The sequence below is a fragment of the Canis lupus genome, chromosome 21, assembly GCF_048164855.1.
Source record: "Canis lupus baileyi chromosome 21, mCanLup2.hap1, whole genome shotgun sequence".
NCBI classification, from domain to species: domain Eukaryota; kingdom Metazoa; phylum Chordata; class Mammalia; order Carnivora; family Canidae; genus Canis; species Canis lupus.
Genome location: NC_132858.1, coordinates 42,956,541 through 42,980,538, shown reverse-complemented (window position 1 = coordinate 42,980,538; position 23,998 = coordinate 42,956,541). Strand labels below are relative to the sequence as shown.

General features: G+C 41.0%; 3 long non-coding RNA genes across 5 annotated transcripts in view; 1 reads left to right on the top strand and 2 right to left on the bottom strand.

Moving 5' to 3' along the window:
* Position 1: 1 nt before the first annotated feature.
* Positions 2-23,998, bottom strand: part of LOC140613097 (uncharacterized) — a 49,252-nt gene continuing 25,255 nt past the window's right edge. Inside the window, exons 3-4 of the long non-coding RNA XR_012014230.1 lie at positions 4,557-4,713; positions 2-4,220 (exon numbers count right to left, since the gene is read on the bottom strand). This is a non-coding gene — a long non-coding RNA (uncharacterized lncRNA). The remainder of the gene's footprint in view (positions 4,221-4,556; positions 4,714-23,998) is intronic.
* LOC140613094 (uncharacterized) overlaps positions 9,546-23,998 on the top strand; it is a 66,576-nt gene continuing 52,123 nt past the window's right edge. The window contains exon 1 of one of the 3 annotated variants that reach the window (XR_012014220.1): positions 9,546-9,684. This is a non-coding gene — a long non-coding RNA (uncharacterized lncRNA). The remainder of the gene's footprint in view (positions 9,685-23,998) is intronic. The other 2 variants (XR_012014224.1, XR_012014223.1) reach the window with 2 other exon arrangements.
* On the bottom strand, positions 14,628-22,678 carry LOC140613095 (uncharacterized). The gene is made up of 2 exons (XR_012014227.1): positions 16,008-22,678; positions 14,628-15,585 (listed from the first exon to the last, which is right to left on the bottom strand). It is a non-coding gene; the product is annotated as an uncharacterized lncRNA (long non-coding RNA).

Here is a 23,998-nt window from a genome sequence, read left to right as displayed (position 1 = left end):
ATTTTATAGAAATTCATCTTGGAAAAAAATAAATTCATCTTGATATTAACCCTTTGTTCATAATTCAACTTATAATCGCTCCATGAGTGAATGTATTTCTCGATTTCTGCTTATCAACCTCATGATAGTATGTCATTTTGAAATACAGTAAAATACATCTAATTGTGAACATTTTAAGCCATAAGCTTTTATAAAATACTATGATTCTCATAAAGGGCAATATTAGTCCAACTCTTAACTGTGTAAGCATTATATACACCATGTAAGCATTAGTATCTTTATAGATCCAGCAGTTAAGATGAATTTTCATCATGTGCCTTCATTTATGACTTTTTAGAAGAGTTTATTTATTGAGAGAGAGCATGTGCACAGAAGGAGAGCGAGAAGCAGGCTCCCCGGTGAGCAGGGCGTATGTTGTGGGGCTCGATCCTAGGACCCCCAGATCGTGAGCCAAAGGTAGACACTTAGCAGACTGAGCCACCCAGGCGTCCCCTTATGATGATAATTTTATTAAGATTAATTAGCATTGTTCGAGCGTGGGAGAAAATGCACAATACAGTAGCTTTAGGAAGACAGAAGCTTATTTCTCTATAACGTAAAGGTAAGCAGTTCAGGACTGGTATGGTGGTTCCATGGTCCTCAGGTACCCAGGCTCCTTCTAGCTCATTGCTCTGTAATCCTGTTTGTGGATCCAAATTTGGTAGCAGTCCAGAATTGCTGCTCTACCGCCAGTCATCTCATTCACATTTAAGCCAAGAGAAAAGTGGGAAAGAAAAGTGATTCCACCTCCCCCACCCCCACTTCCCTCCATCCCCACGTCTCCATCCAAACACAAACACGCCTCTCTAAGAACACTTCCAGAAAGTTCATCACACCAGTTCCTCTTAAACCATCTTGGCCAGAACTTAGGCAAGATGGCCACATCCAAGGTATGGCAGGTTGCATTTTCAAAGGGAACACTAAAAATATCTCCTGTCCCTTGTGTTCTTCCACAGTGTGGCCTTGCCATTCCCCCATCAAGAGTTGAAATCTTAATTCCCCTCCTCCTGAATCCGGATGGGTTTATGACTGCTTTGAAAGAAGTCATGCCAGGATGACGGAAGCAGCCAGCTCTGTGATGGCCTGCCCCAAATCCTGACCCACAGAATCTGTGAGCATAATAAAGAGGTTGTGTTAAGCCTCTAAGCTTGGGGATAATTTGTAACACAGCAGTAAGTCTGAAACACATAGCCCTAAGGAAAGCTAGGGAATGTAAGCTTTATTTTGAGCAGTTGTGTGCCAAGCAAACATTTGGAAATTGAGAACCAATTCTGCCGACAATAACCAGTGTCCGCCAAATGGTTAACATCCTCTCCCCCAGGAATGACAGAAGAAGAAACCACCACTTTTCCAAACATTTACAAGAACCATATTTCAAAGTAGCATATTTTGTGTTTCAAAGTCGTTTCTGTTGTTGGTCTGTTTTGTTTTTTGTAGAGTTACTATATAAGGCGTGATACATGGATCTGTCATCAACGGCAATGCCGGGGTCATTTGGTTGTCATTTCTTTAGGGGTATAGAAGTGAGCCAGGCATGAATAAAATGCATAATTGGATTAGATGACCTATATGGTCTCTCCCATCCTGGGCTATTTTACAGCAATATAATATTAAAAGAAGACATGTGGGATTTAAAACATCTTTGCAAGCAGCTGTCTGATAACAATTTTTATTTGCATCAGTTCTTAAATCAGTAACCATGACCTGAAAAATTAAAGCTTGATCCTGGTAGTCCTATTATGTTAATATTGTTCTCAGAACAAACATTCACTTCTAAACTCCTATTCTAGCTTTTATTCACTATCACATAACCTTTTGGATAATATGTTGTGATTTTCTTTGCTTTCATTTTCAGACTATTTCCTTCTAAACCTTGGAGTGCAGTGACAGTGGCCTATGGGGACTCTTCATCTTTGGATTCTTTAAAAGAACATCACTGAAATTGATTCTTTGGTTGTTGATTTACAAAGCAATTTTCACCAGTTTCTCAGAGAAGCAGAAGCAATTGCAAAAGAACTCCAAGAGTTCAGCATTGGAATGAAGTGAGAATGCTACCAAATTTGCGCTCACACATGGAAAATTAAATAGATATTGGACAGAGACATCAATTTGTTTATATGCAGCTGCCATCACAGGACGACAGCATGGACAAGCTATAGTTTAGGCAAGCTGTTCAATGGATAATCATAACTATGACCAATCAGTGTTTCTTCCCAAGAGTTAATATGTCTCTGTGATGCAAGAAATATATACTCACTCAGGACATGAAGGCAAATGGAAAGGTCACAGGAGCTGTGCTGACACAGAGCCCACTGTGGCTGTCACTCTTGGTTTTTATATCCCTTCAGCAGTTCAGCACTGACTATGGTTTTGGTGTCTATAATTCATGTCCTGAAGAGAGGATAGTATGGTCTTGACCATCCAGTGGATTGGCTGGTGCTCTCCTGGTTCAGCCAGTGTGGCCAGTGGCATGCAGGATCAGGAAGGGGTTGGGTAGCATAAATATGTGGCAAGACTTGCCTTTTCAGAAAAGTCCCTAACATGGGTGCTGCTTGTAGCGTGGGCTCTCTCAGGACTTCTGAAAGATGACCACCTCAGAGCCCGGGAATCTTGGAAACGTTTGGATTAAGACTAAATAGAATGACTGATGTCTAGATGCAGCTTTGTAGCCCCAGATTTTCAGATTCAGTAGGTTAGAAGCGGGGCCTGAGAATTTGCATTTCTCCTGTGGGCCTGGGGACCACACTTGGAGACCATGACATTCGATTCCCCAGGAGGGAGCTTAGGAGCATACTGAGAAGACAACTCCTTGAGGTAGCTTTTCTGCTTAATGTCAAAACATAGGTTTTTTTTCCTCTGGCTAAGTGAGGACTAAATGTAACTCCATTATTCTGTTCTCCTTGAAGGAGTCTCATACAGCTAAAGAGATTCTCAAAAGCAACAGAGAATATGTCCTTAAATGCTACATTTCGTAAATGGAATATGGGTTTCCTCTTAAGGACAAGGTCAGGCTTTCAAGTTTATCTCTGCTTCCTGAAGCTCCACTGAAACCATGGCTAAAGGGATGGGGAAGATACAACAAAATTATGAACATAAGGACAAAAGACCAAGACCTATAATAAAAATTAAAAATGATAGTAAAGGGCACTTGGGTGGCTCAGTGGTTGAGCATCTGCCTTTGGCTCAGGTCGTGATCCCAGGGTCCTGGGGTCGAGTCCCACATCGGGCTCCCAGTAGCAAGCCTGCTTCTCCCTCTGCCTGTGTCTCTGCCTCTCTCTGTGTCTCTTGTGAATAAATAAAATCTTAAGAAAAAAAAAGTAAACATTTTTAAATTATTTAGCCTTAAAAAGGAAGGGAAGTCTGATATGTACTACAATGTGGACATACATTGGAGACATTATGCTAAGTGAAATAAGCCAGTTACTAAAGACAAAAACTGTATGAATCCATCTAAACAAGGGACTTAGAAAAACAAAACAAAACAAAACAAACAAACAAAAAAAACAAGGGACTTAGAACAGTCAGATTCATAGATTCATAGAAACAGAAAGTAGAGTGGTGGCTACTGGGAGCTGAGGGGAGGGGGAAATGGGGTGTTGTTTAATGGGTGAAGAGTTTAAGTTTTGCAAGATGATACTCTTCTGAGGTTGGTTGTGCAAGCATGTGAGTATACTGAACACTACTGAACTATACACTAAAAAGTGATTAAGATGGTAAACTTTGTTATATGTAATTTATCACAATCAAAATTTTTTCGATTGTTTAATTTTTAGAAAATGAACAGGAAGGGGTCCCTGGGTGGCTCAGTGAGCTAAACATTTGACTTTGGCTCAGATCATGATCTCAGGATCCTGGGGTGGAGCCCCTGTGTGGGGCTCCCCACTGAGCGGGGAGTCCGCTTATCTCTCTCCCTCTGTAACTCCCCCTCCCCCGGCTCATGCTCTCCCCCTCTCTCTCTCTCTCAAATAAATAAATAAAATTTTTTAAAAAAGAGAAAGGAACAGGAAAAGAGACAAGAACAGATGAGAGTTGTCTACTAAAATTTTGGAATCAACTTAGCAAACTGGAGACTCTGGAACTGAAGCTTGGGTGAGGGCTCAGTGAGAGGAAGCCAGGGAGAAGCGAGATCACATGTGTACCACAGAGCGCAAAAGCACAGAATCTGGAGACAGTGGGTGCCTCTGAAAAGCAATAAGGAGTGAGGATTAATTAAATGTTTGTAGAAGGAGCTGATAACACTGTCCACCCTCTGGCCCCCCTCTGCCCTACACAGGCAAGCAACTGTGCTCCTCCATTCCCAGCAGGAGGTGGAGGGGTTAACTTGGAGGTTTGCTCAGCTGATTGTAAGATGTGACATGTTGGAGAAGGAGATTGATTCTAATCTGATAAACTACTGATCAGTGGCCTTTTTCCCTCCCCAGCTCCCCAAATTCCGAGAACCAAATGTATGCCCTTCTAGGCAGAAAATCAGACGATTCCTCTTTAGGGAACTGACCAGCTCAGGAGTCAAGACCTACCGATGCTAGGGCACCTGGGTGGCTCAACTGGCTGGACATCTGCCTTCGTCTCAGGTCATGGTTCCAGGGTCCTGGGATTGAGCCCCGTGTTGGGCTCCCTGGTCAGCGGAGAGCCTGCTTCTCCCTCTCTTGCTCTTCCTGTTTGTGCACTCTCTCTCTGTCAAATAAATGAATAAAATCTTAAAAAGTAAATCTACAGATGCTGACATTTGAGTATTCAGCTCTCTATCTTTTTACTCCATTTTGGTTTTTTTTTATTTTTTTTAATTTGTATTTATTTATGAGTCATAGAGAGAGAGAGAGAGAGGCAAAGACACAGGCAGAGGGAGAAGCAGGCTCCATGCACCGGGAGCCCGACGTGGGATTCGATCCCGGGTCTCCAGGATCGCGCCCTGGGCCAAAGGCAGGCGCTAAACCGCTGTGCCACCCAGGGATCCCTTTTTACTCCATTTTGAAGCTCACCAGTCCAATACCCAACCACCCACTGCACACACACCTCATAAACATGAATTCAGGTAGAAATCATCAGATTGCCAAGAAAAACTTTTAGTGTGAAAAAAATAAATGCACTAAAGAAATAAACTCAGGGACACCTGGGTGGCTCAGTGGTTTAGCACCTGCCTTCAGTTCTGGGCGTGATCCTGGAGACCCAGGGTCGAGTCCCACATCAGGTTCCCTGCTTGGAGCCTGCTTCTCCCTCTGCCTCTGTCTCTGCCTCTCTCTCTCTCTGTGTCTCTCATGAATAAATAAATAAAATCTTTAAAAAAAATAAAATAAATAAACTCAGAGAAGTAAAGACTGCAGTGAACAGAAGAAAAATTCTGAAAGCACTTTAATATCCTCAGATAAACAATAATAACAATAGTCACTGTTAACATTTATTTATCAGATAGTATTCTAAACACTTTGTGTCTATTAACTCATTGGATGTTCACAAGAACACTGTGACATGTGCATATGACTACACTGCGCATGAATAAACTGAGACATGTGGGGTGAAGTAATTTGTCCCAGATCACACAGCTTGCAAATGGTATCAGGAGGGGACCCCAGGCAGTTTGGCTTTATACCCGATATTCTACAATTGAAAGGAAGAAGAGCTCCTAAAAATTAAAACTATGAGGTAAAAATGTAATCCATAAAATGGGTCAAGATAAAGGTGAGGAAACTTACCAGAAAATAGAACCAAAAAAATATCTAGGAAATGAAAGAGAAAGATAAGAAAATTATGGAATTGACTCAGAAAGCCCCAAATCCAGTAACAGGAGCTCAAGAAAGAAAACAATGATAGATAGAGGAAATTGTTAAAGAAATCCTACAGTAGGGGCACCCGGGTGGCTCGGCAGTTGAGCGTCTGCCTTCAGCTCAGGTAGTGATCCGCGGGTCCCAGGATCGAGTCCCACATCAGGCTCCCTGCAGGGAGCCTGCTTCTCCCTCTGCCTGTGTCTCTGCCTTTCCCTGTGTCTCTTGTGAATAAATAAATAAAATCTTAAAAAAAAGAAAGAAAGAAAGAAAGAAAGAAAGAAAAGAAAAGAAAAGAAAAGAAAAGAAAAGAAAAGAAAAGAAAAGAAAAGAAATCCTATAGGAATTCCCCCAGAATTGAAGGATATGAGTTTCTAGACTGAGGGGCCCATGGACAGGTGCATAGAACAAAAAATAAAAACACCCCCACCAGGCTTATGATACTGAAATTTCAGTGTTTCAGAACAGTTGCACATAAACAGAAGAGTATTAAAGCTCAGACTATCATCAGACTTCTTAGCAGCAGCGCTGGAAGCTAGAACACGGTGGAGCAGGATCTTGAAAATGCTGAGGGCAAGTTATTTCCAACCCAGAATTCTGGATGCAGCATATTAAAGGTAGAATGAGGGTATTTTCAGACATGTCAAGTTTTAGATAATACAGACTCCCATGGCCCTTTCTCAGGAATTTGAGTACGTTTTATGACAAGGAAAGACCCAGAGGAATTGGAATATAGAAGATCCAGCACAGGAAGGGACTAGTGTAAGGCCCCACCATCACCTCGAGCAGCCTGCCTGCACCCAGACTCACATTCTCTACCTTCTGCATGTTCACTCGGACAGCTATGCTCTGTCTACCTGTGCTTTTGCCCTGTTCCCTCTGACTCAGGCAAGGAAATTGCATCTGCAGTTGCCACCTCTCTTCTGAGTCATTAATGTTTCCCTTTCAACTGAACCTCTCAGTGGGAAACAGATTCTAGGGGACCCCAGACTCTTGCCCCCTGTGTTTCAAGCCCTGTGTTTCTCCCCTCCCCTTGTAGCTTCCTTCTAGCCAATAATATATGGCAAGAATGAAGGGATTTTGCAGATGAATTAAGATCCCAAAGCAGTTGATTTTGAGTCAATCAAGAAGTTTATCCAAGACTGGGTGTAATCAGCTGAAAACCCTGTAAAGAGGATCTGGGCCCTCCCTGATAGGCAGGGAGAGTAAGCAGCCGTGTGAGATGCTTTCTTCACCACTTTTCCTTGGTTCTCCTACCTCCATGACCACATCTCATTCTCTTTCTCTCTCTCTCTTTTTTCTCTCTCTCTTTTTTTTTTTTTTTTTTTTTTTTACTGGATATGCCTTGTCCTCCCTCCTGCATCTAAATGTTGATGCGTCCCAGATACCTCCTCGGTTGATGCTCACTCCCTGGGTGACCTCATCAAATCCACTGGCTTTAAATTCCATTTATAAGTGCGTGATTCTCAAATGTCTGCCTCCAACCCTAACCTCTCTCTGAACTCAGTAATTCTACATCTAATTGCCTTGAGATGTTTAGAAGGTAACTCCAATGCTGACGTCTTTACTGCTAGTTCTGCTCTATCTGGCACCCAGAACAATGCCTGGAATATAGTGGTCACTCAATATTTATTGAGTGAAAAAGAAGGAAAGTGGGGGGAAAAGAAAGAAGTTGCATGGGGAGAGCCATGTATGCAGAAGGAGAGTAAGGGAATTCTTAGAATGGAAGTGAATAAGGACCTGAGGCAACAGCTGTTAGCAGATCTGGAGATCAGCCAGGTCCAAATGAAACAGGAAATTGAAGACATGCAGAGGGAAGTGGCCAAGGCAAAAGAAAGGCACTGGTCGATTATCTAATGTGTTTGATTATATTGAGGAAAACAACCGCTCTGGCAGAGAGTTTGGGAAATGAATAAATGATAGTTTCAGAGAAAACCAGACAATTAAGAAAAACAGCACAAACCACTCCAGGGAAAAACTGAAGTTCGACTAGGAAAGGGAATAAAACCAAAGAAGACTATGAGGCTCAGCCATGAACAGGATTTATGGAGTCATAACAATGAAACTAATGAGAACTGATACACCCATAAAGTGTGGTCTGACCAAACTGGGCAGAAAAAGAGACAGAGAACAATGTGTGTCTGTGTGTCTGCGTTGTGGGAGCATGGAACAAGAGCAGCAAATCTTGACACTACATTAACAGGCGGTCAACAGAAATGTCTAGATTGGAGAGTCCAGAAATAGCAACATGTAGATAAAATTTAGAAATATGTCACTAAATAGCAAAAGAAATAAATAATTGAAAGTCATTGCTTCTGGGAAATGGGAATGATATACACATTTTTAAAAAAGATTTTATTTATTTATTCATGAGAGATACTGGGAGAGAGAGGCAGAGACAGGCGGAGGGAGAAGCAGGCTCCCTGCGGGGAGCCCGATGCAGAACTTGATCCCAGAACCCCGGGATCACCACCTGAACTGAAGGCAGTTGCTCAACCACTGAGCCACGCAGGTGCTTTGATATACATATATTTTTGTTAAAGATGATGAATTTCTATAATGGGTATTAAGTTAAAGGAATCCCCATGTTTCATTCAACTCTTTCCTTTATGTCTGGGTTCAGGAGACCACGTGGCCAAGATTTTTAGTCCCTATTTAGTGGCCTGTCTAGTGGGAAATCCCAAGCCTATATCTTCAAGTTCTATGAATTTTGGAAATTGATTGTTCTTGATAGGCGGCCACTTTTTTTCAGGAAGTACCCTAAAGGTATTTATTCACTAAATGTCCTACTTATTATCCCACTTAGCTGAACATTTGTGAAAGTTTCCTTTGTTTTACAATGATCTTGTTCTATTTTAGCTATTTTCTTTTTTTGCTTCTTGTCTCTCTCCTATTTAGTTACTCCATTCTCACTTGTGAAATTCAAGAACCAAGGATTCCTAGGTGTAGAATTCTTTTGCTAATCAGTATCCCTATGGGATAGAATGTTCCATTTTTTTCTTTCAGTCCTCTTAGAGCTAGTATGTGCTTGATTTGAAGAACAGTTGACCTTCTACCCGGCTTCAGGATCATAGTATCTTGTTTGCTGCCTGTATGGCCTAGTAAGTTCTGTTTGGTCTTCTTGCCAACAGAGACAAATTACACATGTAGCAAAGCAGAAGGGGACATTTGAGGTACTTAAGCTACATTTTATTTACCATTTCGAAGGTAGATCTTCGACATTTCCAAGTATCTTTTAAAGTACAAGTTCTAGAATTTGTAAAAATCTCATGTAAGTCAGGCCTAGGTAGCAAACACACAGATTGGCATTATTCTTGGTTAACTCAGGATCAGGATCAGGATCATTCTTGTACATGAATGCTTTTATTCATCCGTGACCCATCCTTGGTGGTATCCCTCTGAAGATGACTCCAAAATGAACTATATTTTTAGTTCAGGCATCTCTCTTAGCCAACAAATCCATCGTTCTGTTTGCGTGCTGCTGGAAGCCTGCATGGTTATGTCATCGACACCTCAAATTCAATCACCAAACTTAGCAGAAACAAAAATTAAGCTATTTTCCCTCAGAATTGTTCTTCCCCCTTGGATCTCTGAATCTGCAAATTCAGAGACACCTTCTGGTCACTGACTTAGACTCAGAGCCACTGTTGACCTTTGCCTCTCACGTTGCCAAGTGGGTTCGTTGTCAAATCCTGTTGATTCTATTTCCATGGGGACTTGCTGACATGTGTTCTTTCCCTGCCATTCCTAATGCAACTGTTTGTCTTAGTCTGCTTGGGCCACCATCACTAAACACCACGGACTGGGTGACTTGAACAATAGCAGTTTGCTTTCTCATGGTTTTGAAGGCTGGAAGTCAGATGTGGATGCTCATGGTCTGATTCGGGTGAGGACTCTCTGCCTGGCTTATAGATAGCCCCCTTCTCACTGAGTGAGAGTCTCTACTCTTAGAAAGAGTGATCGCTCTCCTCTTTCTCATAAGACCACCAATCCGATGGGATTTTGACCCCACCCTTAGGACCTCATTTAACCTTACCAACCTCTCCAAGTGCAGTCACCTTGGGGGTTAGGGCTTTAGCAAATCTGGGTTGAGACATTTCAGTCCCTTAGCCCCGTCCCAGGCTGACGTCCATCACTACTACTATTTCTTGTTCTTGTTCTTGTTCTTGTTCTAGTTCTTCTTCTTCTTCTTCTTCTTCATTTTATTTATTTATTCATGAGAGACACACAGAGAGAGAGAGAGAGGCAGAGACACAGGCAGAGGGAGAAGCAGGCTCCATGCAGGGAGCCTGACGTGGGACTCGATCCCAGGACTCTAGGACCATGCCCTGGGCCAAAGGCAGGCGCTAAACCACTGAGCCACCCAGGGATCCCCTGTTCATTACTTCTTGCTGGATTGTTGTCTTCCAATTAACCCTCTTGTCTCCAATCTTTCCCACTTCTAGCTACACATTATTTTGAAAAACTTTCCTAGCTACATTTCTGTTTATGTCACTTTCTGCTAAAACAAAACAAAATAAAAAAACCCAAGAACCCTTAACAAAACAAAAACCTCCAATGGCTTTTTGTTTCCTAGAGAATAAAGGCAAACCTCATTACCTTGACATTCAAGAACTCTGATAATTTGATTCCAACCTAATTTCCCAGCTGTAACCCAGAGTCCCCCTCATACCATTAATACCACAAGCAAACTGAAACACTGCCTTCTCTTAACGTGTCTTTGAATTTCCTGCCTCCCAACCTTCACTTGCTATGTTTGCCCCACTTGGAAACACTCATCTTCCCCAAGTCAAAAATCCTACGTCTTGGTCAAATGCTGCCACCTTCCAGTGAACAATCACTCCCTGTTGTGTGTATCATTTTGTACTTATATTCTAACTTTTTATTTTATTTGTGGGATTTTGTGGTCTCCCTCTGGAAAATCATCTGCTGGCCAAAAATGGGTAATGGCCTGGCTGGCACAGAGTACAGCAGAGTCCTTGAACGTAACACCTGCGGATATTCATTGACTACCTGTTAATGTGAACCATGAATCTATTAATGGGAATTATAATATTTTATAGTCAAATTGACATAAGATAGTATTTAGATTAGTGATTTTCAAACCATGTTAATTGGAGCCATATTCTATTCCATACCTCAGGCTTTGACAAAATATTTTATTTGAAGAAAGGGTTTTGTTGCCAAATACTCTAAACCATTGATCTTACTGCATTCCTTCCTTCTGCAAATGAGAAAAAGAGGCCAGATGGAGATAAAAATGACTTTCCTAAGGTTTCCCAACTATTTAGTAGCAAAAACAGAATCAGCAAGATATATATATACTGTATCAATAGGAAAGACATATTGGTAGAGCAGCTTAGTGACCTCATCCTTTAAGACATTATCCTGCTGATCCGAAAACTGAGATAACATCAGAAATGATACATAGTAACTCAGTGAGGGCACCTAAGGTTACATCTTGCTAAATCATTTCTTCCAGGCACTGTTTGATACTTCAGGACTCTGAAAAATTTTGTTTTCTCAGGAAATGTGTTGCTCACCATAAATCTAATAGAATAAGCTGGTTGTCTTAAAGGGTTGGACACAAGCTACAAATGATACAAACTCCACAAGATCTAATTAGTGAACAAAGATTAGGGCATATAGTATTCCTCATGATATCTCAGAGACTATCTCAGAGTAGATCATGCAATCCTTAGAATATCAAATACACTGTGTATGCTTGCATGTATGATCGTCCTATCATTTCTAGCCATTGCTTAGTACTTGCTTTTTTTTCATTGAAATTCCTTTTAAACCAGGCCCTAAATTCACAAGGTTTCTGAAAAATGAGAAAGGATTAAAGGAACATGGAAAGCGACCAAAAGTATTGTTTCTACTGCAATGTGACTTTACAGTAGTAGTTCATGCTTTCAGAGCAGCTCAGCCTGACAAGCCTTATCTATGTATTTAAATAGAACCTGCCACTTAAAGAACTAAGAGCTCTGTGAAGCATGCCTTTTTTGGCATGCAATAATCCAGGGTGGATGGGAAGCTATTGGCAAGAGAGTTCATCATCAATAAGAATAATAATATGTTCGGATGCTGCTTCCTGAGCCAATTTATGTGTTTAGATTTGATTTCCTATTTTTGGAGCACATCCCAATGAATCAAAAATATTAATGCTGAGAGTCCCCACTAAGCAAAACGAATAAGAATAAGCCTCAAAAGGTATTTGAAATGCAACCGTTTTCCAGGCTTAAAAAATATGAGAAGTTACCCGTTTGATATAGATGAAGGAACATTTCCTGTGGTAAACTGGTGATGACTATCCGAGCATGAGCTCATCCATGAAGTCCACATGATTTAGAGCACCTATTGTGCGCACAGGCCCTGAGCTAGGAGTTACAGTTACACAAAGGGACAATTGGGACAGAAGTAAAACATTCCTGTCTTTGCATTCCAGGTGGGGTGGGGGACTGCCATGAAACAGATAAATAGAAAAGAAATTGCACAATTACACAGAAATGTAGGATGATCTGAGAGAGTATAGACGAGGAGACCTAATTGATTTGGTCTGTTGACTGCTGGGTACGTATATTGGGTATAGACACACCATTTTTTGCTACTCAAGAGAGCTAGAGAATGTTAGCCACTGGGCTGCCAGAGCAAGAGCAGCTGATAGCAAGATGCATGCACATCCCTGGCTCAGAGCCAAAGCTCCAGAGACAGCAGTTGGCCAAAGGTAGCATCCTCCCTAGGCCTACCTCCCTGGACACCCATCTTCTCCCCCCCCCTCCCCAGCAGGGCTCCTGTGTGGTCCTCCCCAGCCAGCTTGACTGTATAATTGCCTCTGATTCTCCTGGGAAGTGGGAGAGACAGGTTCCCGCTAGTCATGAAGCAAATACTTGACAGTCTATTTTTTTCTATTTTTTCTTTTTCTTTTAACTTTTCAGCTGCCAATGCTTTAGTCACAAAACTTCATGAATATTTTTAATTCAAAACACTTTTTCTGGCTGGCATAAAAAGAGAGGAAACTTGAAACACGCACACTCGTCATATTTATCGAAAGACAATCTTTTCCTCTTTCATTATTATTTATATGTTGATGAGTTTCTCTTCATTTGTATGGTTCAGATTTATTCATTGTCAGAATAACAAGAAGACTGAATTTAAATATCTGCTACTCGTCTTATGTTTTTGTTGCTGCTGTACATTTTTATTTCTACTTACTTATTTTTATTTTTATTTAAAGATTTTATCTATTTATTCATGAGAGAGACACACACACACACACACACACACACACACACAGAGGCAGAGACATAGGCAGAGGGAGAAGCAGGCTCCTCGCAGGGAGCCCGATGTGGGACTCAATCCTGGGACTCCAGGATCACGCCCTGGGCCGAAGGCAGGCGCTAAACCGCTAAGCCACCCAGGGAGCCCCTATTTCTACTTATTTAGAGAAGATTTCCTTCCAAAGACTTGATGCACTATTTTGTGTTAAATAATTCCTTGAAAATCCAACTTCTTTCTGGGTCTTGTGTTCAGTGTCCTCTGTCACACATCTGTTGATTGCTCTACCTTCTTTCTACTTCCTACTTTGTATTTCAGTGATCTTGCTCTAAACAGAGGAATCCCATTAACCTTCTGTTTTCCACTTTTGGCTTTCAGAATACTGTGTTTTTTGGCTCTTTGTAAAAAAAAAAAATTATTTCCGATTAGCCATCTTTCTACAAACATAGACCCCCAATCACCTAGAATTGCATTATTTTCATCAGCCATGAATTTTCTATTGAGCGCTACCCCATTTTATCCATTCCCTCCCTTGATTCAAGACCAGACTCATTTGGTTGGTTCGTCTCTCTTACTCATACTTTCTAAGTTTGAGTTCATTGACATCCCTTGTGGCCCCCAACCCACATTTTCTCCATTTCAGTCTGGAAGCAATTCCTCTTTTCTTTTAGCTCCTGGTTCGTTATCCAATTCTTTCCAGTTTTGGAAAGTTGAACACATCCTTTTAAAATATGCATTTATCATGTCATGGTCTACCCTAATGACCATTCCTACTCTTTTTTGGAAGTTGTAAGAGGAATACTGCGGTGCTCACGGGCCACATAAACTATAATAAAACCAGATAAATGGAGCCCTGAATGCTGAAGTCCTATGTTCAAATCTCAAACTCTCTCTGACTAGGTTTGAGTCACTTTGCCTTTCTGGGCCTCAGTTTTTCTATAAAATGGAGGAATTGATACTAGATAATCTCTAAGGTTCTCTTTAAGTCTAGAGTTCTATGATTCCATGGATGTCTCAAAAGAAACACTTGACAACCTATACAATGCACATACACGTTAAAATTTTAAACTCTATAGGAAAGCAACTCTGTTCAATATTCTTTTTATTTAATATATCTCCCAAGTACTGGCTTGCTTCCTTTCACTTTTTCAAGAATCACTCTTAAAATTCTAATGAAGATATTTCTTCTTTTTTCATTCTTTTAATATTTTTTCCTCTTCTCTGTCTCAATCACTCTATAGTTGTTTACACTGAATCCAGACCTATGTATTTGTCACCGAAGTGAAAACAGAATCCATCTGTTCTTATCATCCTTATAATGACTATGTTCTTACATCCTTATATCTGCAGCACAATTTTTTAAAATAATATTTTAAATAATAAGACATGAGATTACTTGAAAAACAAGAAAGCCTAAAGAAAAAGTTAGAATTTCCCATATTCCCAATATTCAGAACCAGCAGCTGGTATTTTTTAAAAGAAATTTGGGATCATACTTTATATACTATTTTCTCCTAATCCTTTGATACACAAAACAGATTGCTTCCACCATTTCTAATTCTGTCCTCTTTATTTATATAGCTTCACTTTTCCCTAAACAGTAGATTTCCAATCTTTAATAACCCTCTACTTTCACTGATTATGCACAGAATTTTTTGCTTATTAATGTTTCATTAGCATTTTACCATGCAGTGCATTTTCATGTTCTATTGTTATGCATATCACAGAGGGGTGCATGAATATTCTTGCCTTATTTCAAGCTTTATCCATAATGTATTGGAATTCTAATCACATTTTCCTAGCATTTTTATATATTTCACACAGTTAGAAGGCAACCCATATGCTGGCTCTATTTTTAAAAGATTTTTTTCCTCATTGTATTGACAACTCTTTCCTGAGACAAAGGCACCCTTTGGGCCCTTTTTGGTCACTCTGTTATTGATTTGAACATATTGGAAAGTCAAGTCTGTCATCTTCTTTTCGTAGTATAATTTGAGGCTGCTGCTATTATTTTAGCTGCTTGCTACTACTAACCTTTGCAATGAGATTATGAAAAAAAATTTAATCTGCATCCCAAAATGTCGAACACCTCCAATTACTGCTATTCTTTTGCTAGCTTTCTTAAAGGAGATAGTCCAAAGCACTGGTGTCGGGGATTTTATTATTTCCCTTTTCTCCAGACTCAAACCAAATGTATCTGCCAAGGGCTGATTTTAACAGTAGGGGAATTATTTGCAAATGCAGTGGTAAGCCGATCTGTTCCAGAACTCTCTTTTCCCTCCTGAACTTTATTATGCTTTCCAGCTCTCAGACATTTGCCTGTGCCACTGAAAATCCAGTCTCCCATTAGGAAAATAAACGGTGCAACCCTGGAGCATTAGGCAGAGTCCTGTTTTGCCCCCGAAGACTTGCATAATCATAAGAGGTTCTCTTTTCAGAGCTGGACCATGTGGACGGTCATCCTCTAGGGGTCTTGCTGTCACTCACAAGGTATTACAGACTTCTTTCTCTGGGAAAAACAAGCAGCATGGGGTAAACTCCACCATCCTTTTTCCTCTTTTCTTTTTACTGACATATTTATTTCCTTACTTATCTACTTTCTCACTTAGCTAGCTAGCTCTGCAGCTGTCTATCAAACCATGGACCATTTCTCCTTTATCTGACTTATGTTGGTTCATATGTCTCTCAATGAAACTTGCCGGAGTCAATACCCTCCTTCATCTTTCATAAACTTGCTTGCTCATGTCTTCTTTAATTTCAGTGATTTCTTCTCCTTGATTGATTCCCACTCTGCTGGCTGCCTCCTTGGTGTCACACACAGATCCCACCCACCCCCCAGCCCCAGCCTGCCTGCCTTCTCCTTTCCATTCTGTATCATGATCTGACATCGCCCCCCAATCTCACAGACGCTAGTTTAGGCATTTTACTCACCAGCTCTTCTGATTCCAAGCATGAAGCACAGCTACTCTCTTACCACACATTGTTGCAGATTATTAGCTTTTAAACTACACCGTTCAAAAAAATTCAACTTTCCTTTTTTTTTTTTTTGTTTTATTGAAGTATAGTGGACACACATTGCTACATTTGATATTCGTATGTCTTTATTTTAGCTCTCTTCCTTTAATGTTTGCCCATTGTTGAGTCTGAGAAGATGAAAACTGGATGGAAAAGGAATCAAGAATTATAAAAGAAATAACCCACATTTAGGATAAGTGACATCCACCAAATATCAGAAGCAGCAATTAGGGGCCTTTCAGCAGAAAGTTTAGAGGACCTCTCATTCTGTATTAGATGTAACATAAAGCCACAGAAAAAGAGGTTCATAGCGAGGCATGTATATGTAGCAAGAAGAGCTTGGGTAGGGCTCCTGGCTGGCTCAGTTGGAGGAGCATGGGACTCTTGATCTCAGGGTCCTGAGTTTGAGCTCTACACTGGGTGTAGAGATTACTGAAAAACAATAAAGTTAAGGTCACCTGGGTGGCTCAGTGGTTGAGCATCGGCCTTCAGCCCAGGGCGTGATCCTGGAGTTCCGGGATCGAGTCCCACGTCAGGCTCCTTGCAGGGAGTCTGCTTCTCCCTCTGCCAGTGTCTCTGCCTCTGTGAGTGTGTGTCTCTCATGAATAAATAAATAAATAAATAACCTTAAAAAAATAAAGTTAAGGAAAAAAAACTTATGTCTTTTATGAAGACTCAAACCATGGAATTAACAAGATAAACAGCTGATCTTTGAGGAGCTTAAATCCTGTGTTGAGATGGGTAATGACTGTAACTTTGGTTATTTTAGGGGGCCTTAACAGTCTCTAATAGCCATTCCCTCCCCAAATATTAACATTGAGCTAGCAGAGTTTCCTTTAGACTCTAGGCTTCCAGATCTTCCAGCAAAGACTGTCAACAATTTTAGATGGAAGGATCAACTCCCAGACCTTGGAGGTGGTTTTAGAGAAAAAAGAAAGAGGATAGAAAATGATATTGAAAAAAGATCTTTCAATATGCATACATATATTGACATTAGTTGGATACATTATCTTGATTTCAGAGATCAGTGGCATATAGAGAGTATTTTCCCACAACATCTTGTTCTACCATCATAAATAGAACATCAGGCTTATACAGACCATGATCTGACCAGAGTGGCCCTTTGCAAGTTTTTAAATTATGAAACTTTTTTTTTGTATTCATACAGAAACCATGACATCCTATGCTCCAAATATGTTGATTCAGCAACTTCCCAACTCATCAGCCTTCTGTGTTTTGTGTAGTTGTTCTCTGAGCAGTTTTTGGCTGTGGTATGCAAGAATATTTTACAAGCAGCATTTTTTTCTGACTACTCTTTCTGCCTTGTTTCTCTTTTTCTGCCTTCCTTCCTCTTCCTTTCTTTATTAGCCAGCTATTGATGTGTAACAAATTACCTTCAAGCTGGGGTACCTGGGTGGTTCAGTCTTTTAAGTGCCTGACTTCAGCTCACGTCATGATCTCAAGGTCCTGGATTTGAGCCCTGCATAGGGCTCCCTGCTCAAGAGAGAGTCTGCTTCTCCTCTGTGCTTTCTCTCTCTCTCTCTCAAATAAATAAATAAAATAAATCAATAAATAAATAAATAAATAAATAAAATCTTTTAAAAAATTACCTTTAAGCTTAGCAGCTTAAAACAACAAATATTTATTATTTCATAGATTCTCTAGGTTAGGAATTCAGGAAAAGCTTTAAGAGGTAGTTCTGACTCTGGATTGAAGTCAAGCTGTTAGCTAGGGCTGTCATCATCTGAAGGCTGGACTGGGGCTGGAGAATCGGCTTCCAAGATGATGTACTTGAAGGGCTATTGACGGTCGGTCTTACTTCCTCTCCATGGGGTTACTTGAGTTCCCACACAACATGGCAGCAGGCTTCCCCCAGAACAAGTGCCCAAGGGAGAGAGCAAGGAGGAAGTCACATTTCCTTTTATGACTTAGTCTTGGAAATAATATACCATCTGTTCCACCATATTCTGTTAGTGAGAAGCAAGTCAGCAAATCCACTCTACACTCAAGAGGAATCTAACTCCACCTCTTGAATGGACAATTACCAAAGAAATTGTGTGCATATTTTTAAATTACCACAGCTACCTCCTCCTTCCTCTCTTTTTTATAATCCTTGTTTGATAAAAGAGAACTGTAGGACACCCATGTTGCTTTCTTCTTCAAGGAATCAAAATAATATGCTCAGGGAAAGTGAATAGCAGAGGACTAGGAACCAGAAATCCAAATTTACTCTCAATTCTGTAGCTAAGGGACTTTGTGATTGCAGATAAACCACTACTTGCCACAATTTTATGCATTGTCTAGAAACTTGACATTCTTTAAGGTTCTTTTTTAACTCAACATTCTATCTTACTTTGTTCATTTATTTTTCAGCAAAGTAATACCTAACATTTGTTCTTTCAGAGCCCCAAAGATTAAATTGCTAGTTCTTTGGGTCTCTATCACTATATAGTTAGTTGGCTACATATTTGTACTCCAGCCTTTACTTCTCATAGGTAATATATGGGTTTAAAGTCAACACCAACCCATATCAAGGTCCCAACAGGAAAGAGATGGCATGTCCAAAGGAGAAAATTAGGAAAGTTTAATAAAGAGATTGTTATGATGGTGTGGGCAGGATTTAGGGAGACCAAAAAGGCTCAATGAATTATGTTGGTACTAGCAAGACTAGGGAACTATTACCACCCCAAGGCTAAAAGAGGAAAAGGATGAGAGTCATTACCAAAACTCAGAAACAGAGAGGACCCTCACCACAAAAGCTGTGATCATTGGTCTGGAGAAGTAGCCTATTTACAGTGACCCCATAAGGAGAGAGCTGAGGGATCCAATAACCCTACCCCATTTTTCTCCTTCCCACTGATCTCTGATGTCCCATTCATTGGTCAAACCCAACCTTAGCTGGCTAGAGAGTAGATCTAATAAATGGGAAATAGGCAGCACAAAATAATGTTAAATTACACTCTTAAGGGGTGCCTGGGTGGTTCAGTCAGCTAAGCATCTGCCTTCAGTTGGGATCCTTCAGGATCAGTTCATGATCCCAAGGCCCTGGAATCAAGTCTTGCATCAGGCTACCTGCTCAGTGGGCAGTCTGCTTCTCCCTCTCCTTCTGCCATCCTGCCCATATGTTCTCTCAAATGATTAAATAAAATCTTTTTTTTAAAATTACACTTTGAACAAGAAGAGTGGATAATTAAAGCATTATTAGTAAAATCAGGTCTACACAGAGAGTACCCAACATATTTTGAGTGCCCAGATAGAATTTGAGAAATGTGCGCATCACCTTAGCTGGAACAAGCAAGGTGTTTGTTGCATCACAATTCAATTGTGATGATATTTAAGAAAGATTACATTTAGTTAATTCCATTGTACCATGTCTGGAGAATGAATGTGTACATAAAAGTAGGGGAATCTATAAAAGGGATATTGAAAAAGATAGAATATGACAACTCCTCTAGTAGCAGCTGGAGGGATGGTGCCCTGACCCATGAACACCAGTATCTTCTGTGAGGATAATGACTTAGAGGTGACACTGGGCATTATGATCATCCAGCTCACCCCTCCTTTGCTGTGATCCATTCTCTCTGAGTAATCTGGGGCTGGTAATCTGACTCCCCACATAGATCTGTCTATCATGAAAGACTGTGCTCATCAGAAAATACAAATATACAAATTGTTCATATTTATTTTTCTTGCTGGAAGTCAGTAAATTGTCCTTCTGGTGGCTACACCTTTGTGAACTTGGCTAGGGTGTGTCCATCCTCCAGAGACGGATGTAGGCATAGAAGCAGATCATGCTTCTGTACCTACAAAGTCCAAGGGCCAGCCCTTGAATTGGGGAAAGACCCTGTATGGGAATGAAGGCATCCCATGAGGGTCTGACATGTGCACTTCCCTATGTTACCATCAATTACAGTTTATTATAATTTAGAATCTCTTGTTTCATCGTTTGTCCTGATCGTTAGGCTCTAAGCAACATGATCGACAGGTCAATCTTATTTTCAGGTAATAGGCCAGAGAACAAGATTAATAACTATTTGTTGAAATGTATCAAGAAATAAGTGAATGAACCAGCCAAGAATGAGCTTATACATATGGATCTTCCCCCAAGTCACCCAACCTCACTCTGAAAATATGCTTTAAAGTGCAGCACCAGGATGCCTGGGTGGCTCAGTGGTTGGGCATCTGCCTTCAGCTTGGCATGATCCCGGGGTCCTGGGATCGAGTCCCACATCAGGCTTCCTGCATGGAGCCTACTTCTCCCTCTGCCTTGTCTCTGCCTCTCTCTCTCTCTGTGTCTCTCATGAATAATTAAAGTGCAGCACCTTGTATCAACATCCTGCTGGAGAGCTTATCTGAAATTCTGATCTCCCTCTATGCTTGGTTTCCTCATGGAGCACCCTTCTGTGTCACCTGTCATGATTCCTCATTTGGAACAGAATCCTAATCCCTTTCCACCTCTGATAATATTTTTTCCTTGTGCATTAACCTTTGTCCTTCAGCTTCACCATAATGCTTCCACCCCAACCTACTTTCATCATATTTTCTTTTTTCTTTCCTTCCTTCTCCCTCCGCCCCTCCCTTTTTTTTTTTTTTTTGGTAGGTGGGTATTCAGAGTCCCTGGTTTTTATTAGTTTGTCCTTTTTGCTCGCATTTGTCTTTCCATTTCTGTTCCTTGTCCCTTGCTATCGCTGCCATAAATAGTCTTTTCCAGACTCCTGCCCCTTGTTCCATTTACTCCTCCATCCATATCAAGTGAGGCACAGTTTCTTCCTCTTTGGTCAAGCAGTCTGTAAGTTCCTGATTATGGCTGCTGCAAGTGCTCCTTCGCCTAACCGCTCTTTCCTGGCCCTGAGAAATGAGGTCTCACGTGCCATTTTTCAAGAAGTTCTAGGGAGATGGGGGGATGGGCAAAATGGGTGAAGGGAGTGGGCAGTAGGGGCCTCCAGTTATGGAATGAATAAGTCCCGAGGATGAAAGGGACAGCTCAGGGAATATAGTCAGTGATACGGTAACAGGATTGTCCGGTGACAGAAGGCAGCTACGCCGGCATTGAGCACAGCGTAAGAGCATAGCATAACCTGGAGACTTGCTGAAGCATTCCCTCATTCCCACTCCTGAAACTACGTAACACTGTGTATCACTATACTTCAGTGAAAAAAGAAAAAGTTCTGGGGCACCTGGGTGGCTCAGTAGGTAAAGCATCTGCCTTTGGCTCAGGTCATGATCTCAGGGTCCTGGGTTTGAGTCCAGCATCAGGCTCCCTGCTCAGCGCCCAGTCTACTTCTCCCTCTCCCTCTGCCCCTGCTTGTGTTCTCTCTCTCTCCCTCAAAGAAAAAATAAAATATTAAAAGAGGAAAGCTCTATAAGGCAAATTTTCAAAGATACATAAAAGTAGGGAGAATAATAAAAAGCATCCCTATCACCGAGTCTCAACAATTATTAACATTTGCCAGTTTTGTCTCTAGATGTGACCCTCTAAGATTATATATCACTGAGCTCTGCTTCCAGTGTAAACATATGAAACAAATCATGTTTGAATGCCCTCTGGAGCCATGGAATGTCCAGTGAATTGGCTGCTCACTGCCCTGCTCCCATCACACACTCTGAACAAGCCTATGTAGTTCTCATCACATTATTTTGATACCATTTGTGTTCTTCTCTCTCTCTTCTAGACTGTGAGCCCTTTCAGGCTGGAAGTCTTATCCTCTTCCTATTATCCCCGGCACCTTGCACATGGTGCCTAACACTTAATGGTTCTTAACAAAAAGTTCTGGAATGCGTACATGAAAAAATATGTTGTAATGACTTATTGTTTCAATTTAAAAAATCAGGTATCCTGGTCACTTCTTTACAGTGGTCTTCTCTCCTTTCTTCTATTTCCAGCTTTTTTTTTTTTTCTTTGAGGCAATGCAATTTTTCACTCAGTTGATTTAGGTTACATGTTTTGAGATCACAATTTATATAATACCTGTACTGCATCTATCAGTTATTTTTTTTCTAAATAATGTGAACATCAACATTTATGTACATTTATGTGCTGGTCACTGTTCACAGTTCTTTGCAAATGTCATCTCTCTTCATCCTAAATCACAAAAGCCCATGAACTAGAAACTATTATCATTCTTGTTTTCCAGATGAAGAAGCCTTGGCCCAGAGAGAAAATACATAATGTGTCAAGGTCAATACACACAAGGTCAATACACCAGCGAGGGGAGGAGGAGTCAATATTTAAACCGAGATATATCTGATTCCAGAACTTGAGCATCTAACCACTGTACCACATTACCACAGATGTGTCTTTATCTTTGGTTGGTTCAGTGCTATTTGTGTCTCGTCAACACTCTAAATCTTTCTCTCTAGATACTGTGTCCAAAATAAATAAGAGATTGCTCTACTCTTGAGGCTTGAGTCTTGCTCTTCTAAGCCCTCTCGCCTTTGGCAACTGAATCACTGCAAAAATGTCTCTTGAAGTCTTCCCCAGTGACTTTATAATCTGAGTTCCCACACAGCAACCTCATTTAGACACTTGTTGACCACTTTTTATCGTATGCTGATGACAAATAGTCCTCTGGATGGCTTCACAAGTGACTTACCTTTCCTTCAGGGACTGAAGAAGTCTTTCTTCTCCTGTGGAAGAGCAGGTCCACAATACTGGGACACTTCTCTCACCTTTTCTCTTTGCTCGTTTGTTCTACTTCTACCTTTTCCTTATACCATTACTTCAGCCAACCTGGTCTTCAAATCTCCCCATGTTGTGCTCCTTACCATCATGATCATGTCTGATCACTGGAGGGGGCATGTTTTTCTGTGCTCAGTATCACTTTGGGGCATCATCTTCACACCAATCCTTCTCAATCCCTGTGTGCTGGTGATGCTGGCCTTCCATCTGACTCTAGGGTTGGGTTCATGAATCAGGCCTGGCCAATCATAATTCTGGATTACTCCAACCACAGTAATTGCACCAGGATGAGCACATCACTGATGGTGTAAAATCCTTTAAGAAGTCTTGTGTTATTAATCAAGAGTCATTCTCTCCCGAGACTCCCGAGACTGTAGATACTCCAGGGATGACAGAGGCCCGAAACTGCTGATTGCCATCTCAGTCATGAGTAGAAAAAGCCTGCTTGAGAATGGCATCTTCATAGAGAATGCAGGATCAAAAAACAGAGGGATACATATTTCTGACCCCTGCATCAAACCAGGCCTAAAGTCACCTCCACCTCTGCATATGATAACCATCAGCAAGAACAAGCTCTACAGAGTAGACCTCTATGCTCTTATTAGGATAAGGGGAACACCCACCCTTCATTAATCATAAATACTACGTTTGATTGGGCTTTGAGGGAAGAGGCAGAAGAACAGGAAGTTTCAAACTAGGCCCTGAGCTGGCCTGAGGGGTTCCATAAAAGTGCCTTAGGGGACACCATGGAAACCAGAGAGCAGGCCTAAGAATAGCTCTGTATTTGTTTTCTATACTGGGCTTCAAAATAATGTTTCTGAAGAAAGGCTCTGTTGCTAACAAAAGCAAAAACAAAAATCCTTTGAAAATTGACGCAACGTTTATGTGAGTTCTCCTAGAAACCCAAGTGCTTCCTTCTCCCTGGATGCTGCTTTGCCTGAACTTTACCTCCATCTACAGAATCATTTAATTCTTTTAAAAGGATGCATTTCATACTTTCCCCCTTCTCCCTCTTGAGTGATAAGTCAGGCATTTCCTCCACGTCCTCTTCTCTCCCTTCTCATGAGCGTCAGCCAATTCAGATGTTCAAGCACATTCAAATTCAGCAAATATTTATTGAGTGTGAGGTAGTGCCGTGTGCTGTGTTTTGTAACACTCACGAAGTTTTCCATCTCACTGAGATGGCTAGCTGTTTTAAGTTTGTGTCTTATGAATGAGGTGAAGCGAT